A 17,531-nucleotide genomic window follows, 5' to 3' on the forward strand; every position below is an offset into this window, starting at 1 on the left:
ATACTGCAAACAGCACATGTGAAAACCCGGGGGCGGGGGAGGAGGCAAAGCAACAGGGGAATGTGAACTCCCCTGCTAGACAACTACTATTCCCATTGGAAAGCATGAGTCAGGATGGGGGCAGACCAGACCAGGCAGGGCTATAACACCTGTGGGCCTCATGTGAGCTAGATAAGGGAAAAGTCAGGGTGAGCTGACTGTCTCGACTGGTGCAAGCAAAAATTAGAGTGGGTGAGGGTTGGTCGGGCTTAGCCGCAGCATCAGCTGGCAGAGGCTGGCACTGGGAGCTAATTCTGTCAAGTCAAATGCCAGAACCACCTGAAGAGTACATAATCTGGGAGTGGGAGTGGCCTAGTAGGTAGATAGTGATGGCACCTCCCTCGGGGTTACCACTCTCACTGGACAGCATTAAAACCAGGACAGGGGCAGGCATGGCTAGACAGAAAGGCCAGTAAGTGTGTGCGCTGAACAGTAGGTTGGTTGGGTTGAACTAGGCTTCAATGCCCATTGACATGTACGAGAGCTAAACGGGATGTGGGACAGACTGGACAAGCCTGCAGTACATACTGGCAAGCATGGGAACCAGGGTAGGGGGCAGGCCTGGTAGGGGTTTTGGGGAATCGCCCCAAATAGGCTGCAGCTCCCATTGGTTTGCGTGAGGACTGAGTATGAAGTGGATAGGATCAAACTGGACTACAACACCTGTTGGTTCACGAGGAAGACAGGGCTGGAAACAGAACTGACCCAGCAATAGCAACAACCAGCATGTGCATAAGCTGACTGGCGCAACGGACGGTGTTGGACCCTGTACAGGCAAACTCACGCAAGAATCAGGCCTGGGAACATCTCAGATGAAGTTTCTTTGGAGATCCCTTCAACTGAACTGCTGATCTCAGAACTCCAACCATGAAGAGACTATGTCAGCCAGTGGACTCTGAATAGGTTTCATTGTGATTGGAATGGCGAGATTGGCAGCAATCCAGAACTGTTGACCTATCAAAACTGTTTGAGCAGGACCCTTGGAGCACACCTCACATTGGAGATCTGGAATGGGTGGGAGGCTGAGTAGGGCTTTTCCCTTTGTTTCTCCCCTGAACCCAAATACAGGGAAAAATGATAATATTAGTGTGGAAACAATGGTATTACCCACTTTCCTGTAGTTCTTGACCCTTTGTATCCTAATCAACTAAATAAAATTATTTTAAAAATAATTAAAAATATTGTTTCATATACTGTGTGGAATTATGTTCACGCTATGTATGTAAAGTTTATAAGAAATATAAAGGAAACTCTAAGTGTACTCAGTTCCCATTTCCAAGATTCATTATATATGTTCAACTACTCCAAAATCCCAAAATCTTGGAATCCAGAGTGTTCTTGGGCCCAAATATTCCAGATACACAGCCAGGATTAAAAGTGAGAATGCAGTTGTAACAATCTTGAAAAGAGGCAATTTTAATAAAATTAAGAAAGTACTGCTGCCATCCCACAATAAGATGATATTTGTGATGTACAACATAAAACTTTACCATGTCTCCTCGGTTTACACAAATTTTGAAATTAAAACTTGAAAATAAATGATTGTAAAATGTTAAGAAAGCTTTTTAAAAAGCTTTGTCTTAAAAAAAAAAAAACGCTAAAATTAAGCTTTATTTTATCCCACAGGTTCCCCAGTGTAGAGTTATTTATTACAGAATTCATACAATTTCAATATCTATTTTAATTATATATGTAATTCATTGTGCTATTGACATAGTCAAGTACTAACAATGTATCTTTTGGTTTTCTGAATATGAAAATATGAAAAATCCGTTTACTTAGCATCCAAAACTATTGTAAATGCTCTATGTATTTAATTGAGAAGAAAAAAGCCAGTAACTGTATCTTCCATAAGCACCTAGAGAATGTGTTTAGAGAACAAAATAAACACTACTTATTTTGGGCAAGGGTAAACTGAATAATCCCTTCCGGGGTTTTCTTAAATTATACAATATGTAGAGTCAATCGCTTATAAGACCAGGAGAACAAAAGGAAAATTCATTCATTCTATGGATAAGCACCTGCATATCACTAAAATGTGGGCTCTAAGGATTCTGGGGACAATGCAAGATGGTCAACAATTTCTAAAAATATTTATTTAACTATTTTGAAGGCAGAGTTACAGAGAGAGGATACAGAGAGAGGTCTTCATTTCCTTGTCTCACTCTGCAATCAAAAGGCAGGCATTTCATACAGGTTTCTAACGTGTATGGGAGCCAAAATATTTGGACAATCTACTGTTGGTTTCCCAGGTATCTGGGAGCTAGATCTGAAGTGGAGTAGTCATAACGTGAACAGGGTGTCCAAATGGAATACTGGCAGAAGTCAGTTTTTGTTGACTTCTTTATGTGGAACAATTTTTTTTTAAGATTTATTATTATTATTATTATTATTTTTTTTATTGGAAAGGCGGATATACAGAGAGGAGAGACAGAGAGGAAGATCTTCCGTCCGATGATTCACTCCCCAAGTGAGTGCAACGGGCCGATACTATGCCAGTCCAAAGCCAGGAGCCTCTTCTGGGTCTCCCACGCGGGTGCAGGGTCCCAAAGCTTTGGGCCGTCCTCGATTGCTTTCCTGGGCCACGGGCAGGGAGCTGGATGGGAAGCAGGGCTGCCAGGATTAGAACCAGCGCCTATATGGGATCCCGGGCGTGCAAGGCGAGGACCTTTAACCACTTGCGCCACCACACCGGGCCCTATGTGGAACAATTCTTAACAAAATGTTTATATTCAATTTATGATGAGTAAATAATTAATACAAAGAAACACTATAGTCCCTGTAGTTTCACATGGGGCAACATACATCAAAATCACTAGAAAGCAGCACTAACCAAATGCCATATAATTACTGCAGATGGTTTTCATGAAAATCTAGAACAAGGATTTTTTTTTCCTGGCAGCTGCAAAAAGGAAGGAACCAAACCTGTTCACTAGTAAATACATTAAACAGAAAAGGATTTCAAAAAGTAGTTTCAACAGGAAAATACTGTTTAACTTAGTTAAAAGCAGAAAAAAATCTGATATCAAACTTGCACATGTGTACTATCATTAAACTGTATGTGTATTATTTGTACACACGATTTAATGAAAAATAGCTATATTTAAGGGAATATTCTTTTGTAAACAAAAGTAAGCATTCTGAGAGATGGATAAACATTATCTAACTTAGACATTTATGCATTAGATAAAGCCTTTCTTGTGATTTTATCTTTGTATCTGAAGAACTCTCCTATACTCCAGGAAAGCTTTGGAAAATGATTTTCTTTGTGACCTTTAAAATTATTGTTACTATTATTGAGCTACAAACATCTGTATTCATTTCAGGACTAGTTACATATCCTTAATGCACTTCGCCTTTTTGAATCAGAATTCTTTGCATATTAGAAGGGGATTTTTAGGGTGGTATATATAAATTCTTTCAAATATCAACTGCTACGGGATTTATCGGGCACCTGTGATGAGCTGGATAATTAATTCAATAATACATTTAATTTTTATTTCTCAGTAAATCTGTTGTCAAGGTAAATGGCTTAATTAACCAAAACCTGTGAGCAGTTGATGAGAATAAATTACTACCAACTTACTAAACTCTGCTTAAAAGGGAAATTCCACTATTAACAAAACATTGGCTTTCACTGAATCCAAACACATGCAAAAAAAAAAAAAAAGCACATGCATATTTGTTTTCAAATGGTTCATTCAGTCAAGAAATTTCACTAAATTATCGAACGAGGGATCTTTAAATATTTAAATACAAGAGAGTAAGGTAAAAATGAAATATTATCAGTGCTAACTAAGTAGCAGAGGATTGTAACATATGGATTGCTCAAAGTTACCATAATAGGGGCTGAGTGGTAATGTGCAGCAAATTTAGCTGCATCAGCATCCCATATTGGAAGGCCAGTTCCAGCCCAGCCACTGTGCTTCTGACCCACTCTGCTAATGCAGAAGGGAAGGCAGTGGAAGATGCCCCAGGGCCATGGATGTGAGAGATCTGGATTGAGTTCCTGGCTCCTGGCTTACACAAAGCTGTACTCTGCCTCATGCAACCATTGGGGGGAAAAAACCAACAAGTAGGAGAGCATTCATTCTCTCTTTCCCACTCTGTCTGCTGTCTTCCCTCTTTCTGCATAGATTTTCATTTCAAAGATATAAGTCATTTAGAAAACTTAAGTGTTGATGCCAGGGTTCTGCATGTGGATATGTGTGTGTGTGTGTGTGTGTGTGTGTGTGTGTGTGTGTGTGTGTGTGTGTGTACAATACTACTCAACCATAAAAAGAATGAAATCCTGTCTTTTGCACAAAATAGATGCAACTGAAGAACATAACACTCAGGTAAATAAATCAGACCTAAAAAGGCAAATATTGTGTTTTATAATTTGCAGTAAATACAGAGTACAAAAATAATGTGTATGAGTGGAATTGACATAATGACATTTGATTATGTTTTTGTAGTCACTGTATATATACCTAAGGACCAGTGGTCTTTCTATTTACTAGATATCAAATTCCTTATTTATTTGGAGAAACCCTGCAATCATAAATTAATCTAATCTAATTTCATTTGGTTATTGTGCTGCAGGAAAATTAAATAAGTAGAGGACTTTCACTAGAGCAGTAAGTATAGATACTTGATTTCTGTGGACTGAGGAGTGAATGACAGACAAGGCATTTGTAATATTAAATGTCCTTTTAGAAATCTTAGAAATGAAGGAAAAAGACAAAATGTTTAAAGAAGATGCAGAGTCAAGGACTATTTTATTTATGAAGATAAGAGAGAATTGAACCTATCAATAGTTATGTGGGAACAGTCACTGATAGAGTGTCAAGAGATAAGAAACAATGAAAATAAATAATATGCTGGAGGACATGAAAGGATAAAAATAGCATACTTAGAAAAGAGGAAAAACAATGTCTTCTACACCAAGAAAGGAGGAATTATTATCTGTGAGATGAGAATTATTTTGTAATTTTGTAGATGAATAGGTTAGCAAATTTACCTTTATTTTGAGGTTATAATTATTCACATAGAAGCTTAAACTGTTTTATATTTCTGATAAAGTTAAAATTTTATCTTAAAAGCATACCTCTAATAAATTTTTCCTTAAAATCTAGTTACTTTTACCAGCTTTCTTTTAGCAATTACTTTCATATTTTATTTTCAAACATTGCATATGTTCATATTTTAAGTGTCTTGTGTAAGTAGCCTATAGTTGCTTTTGTCATACATAGTATGATTGTTTTAAAATTTTAGCATTTAATTTTTAATGCTGTTGCTAAAATATATGTGCTTAAATCACTTTACTATTTCATTTCCACATTTCCTGACCATTTGTTTTCATTTTTCTTATTTCTGAACTGTAAAACGATAGTTTTACATCACTTCATTATTCTTTTAGTGGCTATCATAAGCACACAAGGATTATAAAAGTAATTTTTCACTTCTTGGATGATGCAAAGGCTTTAGAACATTTTAATTTCATTTGCATTCTTCTCTCATTTGCCTCCATAGTAATGAGTTTAAGTTCTGTATTGTTTTAATCCCATACCATTTTTATTTCCACTACTATTTTGCACAGTCAATAATCATTTAGATTTGCATACATATTTACCATTTTGTTGCTCTTCTTTCCTTTCTGTCTTCATCCTCAGGCTTCAAGGTGGAATCTTTTTCTTCTGCAGAATAACTTTAGATGCGCTTGTTGGTCACAGATTTTTGCCTTTGTTTTGTCCAATCTTTACTTCACTTTCATTTTTGAAAAATATTTTTTATAGGAAAGAGAATTCCAATTTGACCATTATTTTTCTTCTTTTCATATCATTTTTTGGAATATTACTTCATTGTCTTCTGGCTTGTAATGCCTTACAGTCCGAGTTTCCTTTTTCCTGACCTTGGCATGATATTTTTTCACCAACTGTTAGCTCCGAATGGCCTTTAAAGACTTTTTAAAAATCGGTCAGTCTCTTTTGCTAGCTTTCAGTTGGAAAGTTGGCACAGAACATCAAGTCCAATGTTATTGGAGGTACTTTCAAAAAGTTTGTATAGGATTGGCTCAAAATTTTTGTTGATGAGAGTGGTAAAGCCATAAATTCAGGTTAAGAGGGATCTGGAGTTGTATATGGGGGCATTTTTTTTGTAGAGCTGAAAGTTTTGCATTAACTTCTGGGAAAAAACAGTTGACCATAGATGATTAAAGGGATAAATAGGGATGCTGACAATCCAAATGAACTTGATAGATAGCAGTGGCAAACAGGGTAAAGGGGGTACAATGTACCTGGATCTCAGTTTCTTAACTTTTAAGATGGATACAATAATGGTTTTGTGCGGTCACAGTTATCTTAAGGATCAAATTAAATCAAGGTATGCACTTAAAAATGATGGATGTGAAAGTGAACTATGAGATGGAACAAGCATTGCTTTTTCATGCTCATGCAGATTTTCAGACCTTGAATGAAGACATGAAATGATCTTCTTTCATTAAAAGCAAACCGTACAAAGTTGTGTTTTCCAGAGCTTACTATAAAGGTTCCTGAATATTCCTTAAATTTTCATTCATAGAATCAGAATTCACTGCGACATTCTCGTAGCACTACATTTAATACACATGCAAGAAAGGCCGTGTGTAAGCAAGTATCTGTTACATTACATGTGGAGTGAATTGGGAGACCATGGAAGGAAGAAAAACCGAGTGGGGGAAAGAATGAGGGCAAAAGAAAAGGTCAGGTGCTTTAAGTTCCAAATTTTTACTTTCTTTTAAAAATATAAGTCACTTTAAACCATCTTCTAATGATTACAGGTACTATTTCTCCCAGACTAGCTATATTGTTGGCTGTATATCAGACATTGGATAAAGGGTTACTTCAGAAATGGGAACAGGGGAAACCTAGTGTCTAATTGTGGCTCCTGGTTCATTTCCTGGGTCTTGTAACTTAAATGGAAACAAATTATCAGCAAAGAGGTTGTATGTTTTTCCTTTTGAGTAGAAATGGATCATTGGTGTTTGACAATTTTGTAAAATAATACATTATTTTCCATTGTCATGTGGAAACAGAATTGAAAGCTGGTTTCTAAAAGTAGAAAGGCAAAGTCACTTTTTGGAGTGGACGCATAGATTTCAAGTAATGTGCTGTATATATTTTGAGGACAAAGTTCCTTTTAGATGATTCATCTTTACAATGAAAACACTTTATAGCTAACACACAGTTTATATTTTTTCCTAATATTTCTTGTATTTCTTCTACTACTATGGGTTTATTTGAAAACAGAGAATGATAGATTAACCTATTCATTTTTTAAATGTTAAAACTACTGGGGGAAAACAAACAAAAAACTACAGAGAGTGGCTTAAGAAGTTTGGGTCCCTGCCACCTACATGATAAACCTCAATTTATGTTTTCATTTCCTGGCACTGGCCACAGCCCAGTTCTTGCCATTGTAGGCATTTCAGCAGTGAACCAGTGAATAGGAGCTTTCTGTGTATCTTCATAAACTTTTACTGATTAGATAAATAAAATTACTTCTTTTCTCCATTACTAGTTCACTATAGCTGTTTTTTTTTTTACCATCTAATCATTTCTTCTATTTGTAGCCCATTTTATCAACAAAACATACTTTTACCCACATGTATTGATTTGAATGATACATACTAAATTCAAAAGATGCCATTAAATTTTGTGTCTTTGAATTTTGTTTGGACTGTTAATGCTGATAACCACATGTTGGCATAGACATTTTCTTGGAACATGATAATTTTTATGTCTTCATAGCCTACTCAGAGCACTACTATTGAATGATACTGATTTTAAATAACTGACAAAAAAAAATCAAACGAAATGGTGCTAAAAATTCCATAGTGTACAATACAAACCTCAACTGTTCAGCAAATACAGATCATTAAAATTAAAACATAGCAAGTCTTTACAATCTTTGATCAAATCAAGAGTGATAATTATCCACACATGCAGTACACAAAAAGCACACACAGCTGCGCATCTGAGATGAAAGATGACTATGACAAGATGTTGATGATGTAATTGTGCCAGTGCATTTCCCTGAATATGAAATAATGGTCCCAGGTACTAAACTTCTTAGGTTTTCTAACTGTGGATGAGATAAGCTCATATTTGTGCACAGGTATTTTTATCTATCTAAACGAAAGTATTTCCTACTCTTTCCATCACCACCCCAAAACCTTTTCCTGACAACGTGGCTGCAACTTTGTGATCAACATTGAATGAGATACAGCAAGAAAAACTCAGTTAAGATGAAGGGAAGCATACTAGCTTAGTACGTTTTGCTGATACAAAAGGCATATTTATACGGTATTTACTTTTGAACTTCCAACGTTGTTTCTTCTTTCATGTTACTTGCATCCATGGGGTTAGAAAACTGCTAAAGAGAAGGAGTGGAGCCAGAGGGAAGAATGTGCAAGAACAAACATGCTTAACAACAGAGGTGAATTTACCGTGAAGCCAACAAAGCTGAAGTTTAGAGCCTCTCTCTTGTACAAGCCCCTTCCAAGGCCCTCTGAGTAGCTGTTTGTAGTATTTCTCAGCTTTATAACATTTACAAGTTGTTGTCATTTTGTCATTATAGCTATTTGACTTGTATGTTCTTTTATATTCACAATTTTGCAATCTTTCTGAAAAAGGGATTCTGAACTGCATGATAATCAGATTCTTGAAAACCTGGATCCTCAGTGTGACTGACCTATGATTGAAAAAGTTTGATTTGATAGGCTTTCTAACTCATAATACTTGCTTCTTGCCCCAGTATAGCAGAACCTATAGCTATGGAAGAAACATTTTGAAGAAAACAAGTAAACTCAATCCATTTACATGTTAGGAATTAACTAACCACTGCTCAAAGATATGCATTAATCAGTCATTTCTCTGAGAGACCCCTATGGAAAGAAAGGCAAGCAGATTTGTTAAAGTATTTTAGACTCAGAAAACTGTAAGTGAACTCAGTTGTTAGTTACTCAACTACAACACTTTATGTATGAGAAAACCGATGATCAAGGATTACTTGTGAATGTTCACATCTAAATAAAGATAAAGTAGGGATTTAAAGAAAAATCAGCATATATATTCTTACCTTTTTTTCTGATTTCTTTGTTTGCATTTGTAAAGTTTATTGCCTAACATGCTTTGGGCTGCTATGCTTTGTATAATACAATCAAAGTTCAAACCGATTAAAACCCCAAATTACTATTTGGGGTTTTAAATTATTACTTTGTGTACTGCAGTGTTCACAAAAGCAAATAATGTCATTCTGTTTGCACAGCTTACAGCTTAGTAACAGCCAGATCCAAATGAACAGTAAGAGAGCAGTTATTATGTTAAAAGTCTATTATTTTTTCATACCATGATTTTTTTTGCCATCGAAAACAATTCTATAATAAAAATGTCTATTCCTTCTCCTTCATTAAGTCATTATGTTAAAGTAAGGGTTCCACAGAACTGTAATAATTTTATTATGCAAATATAGAAAATAACAAAGTAAGATTTCGTGTTAGATTAATATTTTTCTGAAAATACTAACACGATATTTGGAAGGTTACTTTGGATTATGGCCTAAAAAAATTCACATGAAAACATACTTTCTTCTGCAGTAAATATTGATGGTTATTGTCTCTGCATTTAGGCAGGTATAAGTTATAATGACATTATTCTAAAGTAGTAGAAACTCATATAAATAGAAAAATTCAATCACATTGTAACTGGATTACAATAGTGGCTTTAAATTCCAGCTGTCTTTACTAAAATTAAAATTTTATTTCTTATCTCTGCCTTTAAAAATACCTTTATTCAAAATATTGTGAAAAATATTTATAGTAAACTTTGTAAACGCAAGTAATGTAATAATATATATAAATTATGATTAAGACTACACTGGTTAAAAGAACAAGGGTTATGAATAAGTAATTCAGCCAGAAAGAAATAAAAATACCTAATAAAAATTGAAAAAACATATCATTAGCTATAAGAAAATTATATGACTAGGATAATGATTAGGATTATTTTTCAGTTAATAATGCTATTTCTTTAAATAGTAAAACTATTACCTGTTGGATTTATATACACAGTGCTGATAGAAGTATTTATTAATATAACCTTCTAGGAAAACAGTTTTTCATCATATTTTAGGAGGTTTGCAAATGTTCAAACCCCTTGGATCAATAATTGTATGCCTAAGCAGCTAATCCTGAAAAACAATTCCTTATGTATGAAGATGTACACGTATATGTATTAAAGCACTATTAACTCTGGTGATACTGCGAAGAATCTAAAATAACTGGTATGCCAACAATAAAGAAACTACCGAATAAGTTACACCGTGACAACACAAATAAAAATGTCAAACACAAGTAAAATACGAAGAGAAGAATGACTGGAAGAAAACATATAAGTAGTGTTAATAGTTAAAAGCAATTAAAATGCTCATCCATAGTTTTTGCATTTTATATAATAAACAGTTAACACCTTCAAATTACAAAAATTAATTTTTTAATGAAGCTATAAAACTGAAGTATAGAAACATCTACAGTATACAAGAAAAATGACTAGGTAACTAAAACAAATTGAAGTTTACTACAAAATGATTCCAAAACAAACAGGAAAATATTCAAAACCTAATGTCGGAAAGAACACAGAGTTTGTGCAATTGTTCTGATAGGTAATTTTGAAGTACAAAGAATTTTAAAGTAATTGTACACTTTTCACAGTAATCAAAGTCTTATGAAAATATTTAAGGAAATTATTCAAATAGTTAAGGTTAAAATCATTATTCAAACATATAAATATATAACCTTTAATTTTAATACCTGAAAACTTGCATTCATCTGAAAACAATACTGTTGAATTATTAAATAAATTCATTTCTATAAATTCAATGCTATATGATCCATGCACTTAATATAACGACTACAAGGAAAATGTAGTTATATCACCTTACCCATTATGCATGTTGAAATATATTGGAAAAAAAGAGAAAACAATAAATGATCTCTATATTAGAGACGATTGAGAGATATCTTAGAATTTCATTAATGCTATACATTAATGATAAATCTTTTGTTAAAATTGCTTACCACTTGCACCCTAGATGGCCTCTCTTCAGTGGTAGCAAAGTCTCGAAGTTCTGTTTCTGGTCTTGGAAGATTAGGCGGCAAAGCAATTATGTACTGACAGATTTTGGTTATACTCTTGCACTGGAAAAGCAAAGAGGAAAATGCACGAAATCCATATTAAAGTCATTAATTCAATGGTAATATGCAATTTTTATCATTTTTAAATTTTACAAAAGTTAATATGTAAGGAGAGAAACAAAATCAAATGCAGGATGAAAGTATATTAATGGTATCAACAAAATTCAGAGCAGTGAGAAAAGATGAAAATGATTTTAAACGTTCACTTATGTTGCAGTGTGAGTTTTTTATGGAAATTTTTGAAAAACAAGAGCTAAGAACAAATGATCACTACCTGGAGTCCCATCCACAGGCAAATAATGGTGAGTATTAAGTGCAGTTGGCATGACATATTGATACCTATTGACTGATACTTGTTGATTGTAGCTTTATTAATAGAAGGCATTTTTTATAGTGATTTTGTACATTCTTATTACTATGCCTTCAGGGATCATGCTGTCATATCCTTTAAATGCAACAAACTCAAACAGATTTGAACTGTGGAAATTTTGATCTTTTGATGTAATACTTTATGGGGAATTTAAGATATCTGTAATGGTTAGGAAAGGATTTCAAAGCTTTCAGTAAGAGTTAATAAATAATGCCCAGGAAGGCACCTACTTGTCTATCAGTAATTATAAGGGTGGAATGTACATAACTATGGCTTAAAAATAACACTGAATTCGAGTCACTTCACAAAATTCTCATTGCATAGTAGAGATACATCAATATTTATCACTGATGAATGTGTTGGCATAAAACCAATTCTCAAACATTTTCACGGAATGTGTAGAGAGTAAGTCTTTACTTTCAAGCATCATTAGAAAACACTATGATTTACATGACTGAAGAGCCATTGTACTACTACTACTTGCCATTACTTGCACTACCACTCAGCCATTAAAATGAAATTTTATCATTTGCAGTGAATTACTCAAAAGTAAAGATTATTATACTCAGTGAAATAAGCCAATCTCCACAAGACAAATATCATATGTTCTCTCTGATACAAGTTAAAACTTCGTGCAAAATACAAAAAAGTATATCTATAGGTAGACATGTATATGCATATATTCTCATAGATGAACTGTGGAATTGAGGCCAGCATACACAGAAGTAAAGATACATTGCTGTATGCACTTTAATCTCGAATAAAAGGAGGGCTGTCAATGAAACTGCTATATAGTCTTGATAATAGGATACAAGACTTTCTATCATAGTCCATACTGACAATACCATGATTACTTAAATAGCAGAATGTTGGTCTTATTACTGATAGAAGGACTAGGGTGTAGGCGTGGTAGGTGGAATCCCTACACCTAGAGCAGAGTATCATGAAAACATAAAACAATTTAAAAAAAAACCATTGGTATAATGAGCCACAATTTTTGAATGAACAGAGTAAAAGCAAGTAACCAGATGAGCCAAAACTCAGTGTCAGGAGCAGGTTTTCCTAAGCAATGCAATTTCAGTTTTGCTATGCTGACATTTCTGCACATCACCAATGTCCTAATGGGACTCCTCTCTAAGCAATTTAGCAAAAATCTACCTGAAACATGCTTTCAATACTATGAAACACACAAATAACTTTTCTAGTACCTAAATGGCTAAAGAGACAAGTGGGCAGGCAGACAGCATTTAGGATAGGAATCAACCTTCTATGGGAGAGAATAATTTTATTCACAATTAACATTTTTTTGAAGAGCTTAATCTGGGACATGAAGGGAGTGTTAACACTATTAATATGGTCAGGCACTGCAATATGCCTGATTTTTCAGTTTTTAAATTTTTCATATTCATAGAAGTTGGACACATTTTGTGTATTTCCTATGTACATATTTAGAATAGTGACATTTCTCACCCTACACTGCCTCCCACGCACACTCCCACCTTCATTCTTCCTGCCTTTAAAAAAGTTTTTCAACATTTTTACAATGGTATAATGTGAGTTTGCTTTATTATTACAGGCAAATCATGCAACAGGTAAAGAATTCTAAAAATAGTAAGTAGAAAAAAATCACTGCCTGACATTAAGACTTAATGTAGTTCCCAGAGAACGTTAATTATGAACCATAAAATGGATAGGATACTGAATCTTCTTTTTTTTTTAATGGATTGCATCACAAGGTCTTATTATAAAAGGCATAAATAATTAAGAAGTTCAATAAGATATAATATACAGGAAAGCTCCTTATATTTGACATCATATTGTCTTATATTAGGGGAAACAAATTTTATCTGACTTTTTGGGATTGGCTCATTTCCCTTAGCATAATGGTCTCCAGTTCAGCCCATTTGGTTATAAACAATCATAGTTTATTTTTTTTAAATAGCTGAGTAGTGTTTCATACAGTAAACTAAACACAGTTTATCAGTCCTCTGTTGATGGGTATTTTGTTGTTTGTATGTTTTCGCGATTATTGATTGTGCTGCAAATACTTTAGAGGTGCACATTGCTTTCTCATGTAACAAGTTTCTTGGATATATTCCTAGAAATGATATTGTTGGGCCATAAGGTAGGTGGATTTTCAGTTGACTGAGAATTCTCCATACTGACTTCCACAGTGGTTGCACCAGCCTCCAATGCCACCTGCAAACCCACCAGGAGTAGGGTTCCTTTTTGCCTGCAATCTAGCCAGCAGGTGATATTGATCATTTTCTGTATGTGGGCCATTCATTCATGAGTTAAGTGAAACCTCAGTGTTATTCTTATTTGAATATCCCTCATTGCAGGGAGCTTGAGCTTTTTTTCATATGCCTGTTAGCCATTTGGATTTGTCCTTTGAAAAGTGGCTGCCCATTTCCCCCTGCCCGTTTCTTGACTGGTTTATTTGTTTTGTTGTTATGGTTGTTCTGCAGTTCTTTTCATATTCTGGGAATTAGCCTCTTGTCCCCTGTGTAGTGTGCAAAGATCTCCCATTCTGTTTGTTGCTTTTTTATTTTGTTGATTGTTTCCTTTGCTGTGCAGAAGCTTCTTAGCTTCATGTAGTCAAATTTCTTTATTTTGATCTTTTGCTTTTGATTATTTTTCTAGGAAGTCAGTGTCTGTACCTATATCGTGTAGAGTGTCTCCAACTTTTGCTTCCAAACGTTTGATGGTTTCTGGGTGTAAGTTTAAGTCTTTTATTCATTTAGATTTCATCTTTGTGTTTGGTGAAAGATTAGGGTCTTGCTTCTTATTTCTGTGGGCTTCTAACCAGTTGTCCCAACAGCATTTATTGAAGAGACCTTCCGTTTTCCCTGGATTGTATTCTGTAAGCACTCTCTGAACTCAGTGAAGTGCACTGGTCCCACCGGGAAATAATACCAACTATGGCATTGTACAGATCAAAATAGGTCTGTGTGGCCCTCAGACCTAATGGCCAAAAACAAACTAGCTATATAGGACACGTGGTGCCTCCCTAATCCTGGGACCTGCTCCAACCAGAAGTGGGAGAAAGGTTGTACAGACAGTGGTGCAGCCTCACCACAAAATCACAGGAGGTGGAGGCTGGTGATCCAGGAGCTGCGGCTACGAAGACCATGGTGGAAATTTAACATAAGAACTTGCTGAAGGGAGTGGCACAAATAACTGCAAACAATGAGCCATGTACCAACTGCAATAAGTAAAATCGAAGTGTAGACCTGTGGGTGACACAGCTTAGAAACCTGCCCCAAGGAGAAGAATCTGATAACCAGAAGTACAATGACCAAGAGCAAAAGAAGAAACAAAAGCACAATAAATATTACTGAAGACTCCCCTGCAAAGGTACAAAACCCTTTGCCAACCTCAGAGTTAACTGAGGAAGACATCGAAAAAATGGGGAATATGGAATTCAAAGCACTTTTTATAAAACTTATCAACAACGGGAAGCAAATAAAGCAGGCATTCAAGGAATTTAAAGAATATGTCACACTGCAAATGAATCAAATGAAAGCTGATATATTAGAAATAAAGAATATACTGGAGCAAATTAAAAAGTACAGTGGAGTGTCTTCAAAAGAGAATGAAGGAGGCAGAAGAAAGAATCTCAAAATTAGAAGATATTTCCTGTCACCTGGGGGAAATAAGCAAAAGGCTGGAAGCAGAGCTGGATCAGGCCAAAAACAGTATTCAAGAATTGAAAAGACACCATTAAAAGGCCAAACGTAAGAGTTATGGGAGTCCCAGAAGGTGCAGAAAGAGAAACTGGTTTTACAAATATATTTAACGAAATAATAAGGGAAATTACACTAATCTTAAGAATTGGCGAACAACATCCAGGTGGGGCACAGAACTCTCAACAGGGTTGACCAAAAGTGATCTTCACCACGACACATGATAATCAAGCTCTTTTCAATCGAACATAAATATGCACCTGAGGAAAATCAAGTGACATACAAAGGAATGCCAATTAAACTCACAGGAGATCTCTCACAGGAAACTCTACAAGCCAGAAGAGAATGGAGCAACATATTCCGATTCTTTTTTTTTAAGATTTATTTTTTATTTTTTATTGGAAAGGTGGATATACAGAGAGGAGAGACCGAAAGGAAGATCTTCCGTCCAATGATTCACTCCCCAAGTGAGCTCAACAGTCGATGTTATGCTGATCCAATGCCAGGACGGGTACAGGGTCCCAAAGCTTTGGGCCGTCCTCGACTGCTTTCCCAGGCCACAGGCAGGGAGCTGGATGGGAAGTGGGGCTGCCGGGATTAGAATCGGGCCCATATGGGATCCTGGGCGTGCAAGGCGAGGACCTTAACCATTGCGCCATCGCACCAGGGCCCGACATATTCCAATTCTAAAAGCAAAACATAGTCGGCCTAGGATAACGCACCTAGCAAAACTCTTTTCTCTTTAAAAATGAAATAAAATTCTTCCACAGTAAGGAAAAGTGAAAAGAATATGCCTCTTCCTAACCTGCCCTACAAAGAATGCTCGACAGACAAGAGCAATAGCACGCACCAAAACCAAAGGCAAATGTGAAGAACATCCCAGTAAAATACCAAGAGAAGACTAAATCAATGAACAACCCATTGCTAAAATGACAGGACCAAATTACCACCCATTCATATTAACCCTGAATGTAAACGGCTTAAACATATCCATCAAACATCATAGATTAGTAGACTGGTTTAAAAAACAAAACCCATTTATTTATTGCCTACAGAAGACACATTTCAGCAACAAAGATCAGCAGCAACTGTATCTCATGGATTTTTATTTTTTTGTTAGTTTCACCTCTTCAAAACACTTTCTTATCATTAACTTCTTCATTGACTCACAGATAATAGAGTAGCATAATTTTCTTCAAGAAGGTCTTGATCTTTTTTTCATTTCTTCAGCAACACATTAGTCATTCAGTAGCATATTATTTAACTTCATGGTGTTGTTAATTTTTTTTTCTTCTGGTTGTTGATTTTATTTTGTGGCTTTTCATTTAAGAGGATGTATAGTAGCTGTGTAATGGACACTATCATATCTAGCAGCATGTAATTTAAATTCATGGCATTATAAATTTCTATTTGTTCTCACTGTTGTTGATTTTGTATTGTGGTTTTTCTTTTAGGGGATGTACAGTAATTGTGTAATGGAGACTATCATATCCAGATGTGAGGATACAATGCTGTACGCATCTCTACTTCCAGACAAGGATGGACTCCCAATGAAACTGTTTACAATATCTTGACAATAGAGTGCTAGACTCTCTGCCATTGTCCATGCCCGCAATGATATACATATACTGTGTATTGAAGAACTATACTATATTAATGATATAAGGGAACTCGGTGGGGTAGGAGGGTATTGTGGAGAGGATAAGGGAAATCCCAGGGCCTATGGAACTGTACCATAAATGATAATAATAAGAAGAATTAAAAGTTGTTCCATAACCCTATTGTTAATTTATTTCACAAATGTTAGAAAAAAATTAGAAGCCATTAATAAAAGAATCAAAAAGATCACTATGGAAAGCTCACACAATGAAATATTATAAATCAGTAAATACAAAGTAACAAGCTAAATGAAACATGATGTATAAATCTTTAAATATAATGTTGAGAGTATAGGAAGTATCAAAAGACTTCACATTATTTAATACCGTTTTTATAGCTACAACACAAGCAATACTAAACAATATTTTGTGTAAACATATATAGTTGAATGACAAATTATGAAAAACAAAATTTAGGAAGAGGGAAGAATGTGATAAGCAAAACATTCCTGTTTCCCGGTTGTAGGTTGAGGGTTCATGCATATTACTGCTTTGTTATTTATAAACTTTTTTATGAGAATGAATTATGAAAAGGTTTAGGATATAAAATAAATATACAAAAGCAG

This window comes from Ochotona curzoniae, unplaced genomic scaffold (assembly GCF_017591425.1).
Source record: "Ochotona curzoniae isolate NIBS_2020 unplaced genomic scaffold, NIBS_Ocur_1.0 scaffold_1852, whole genome shotgun sequence".
In the NCBI taxonomy this organism is placed as follows: Eukaryota; Metazoa; Chordata; class Mammalia; order Lagomorpha; family Ochotonidae; genus Ochotona; species Ochotona curzoniae.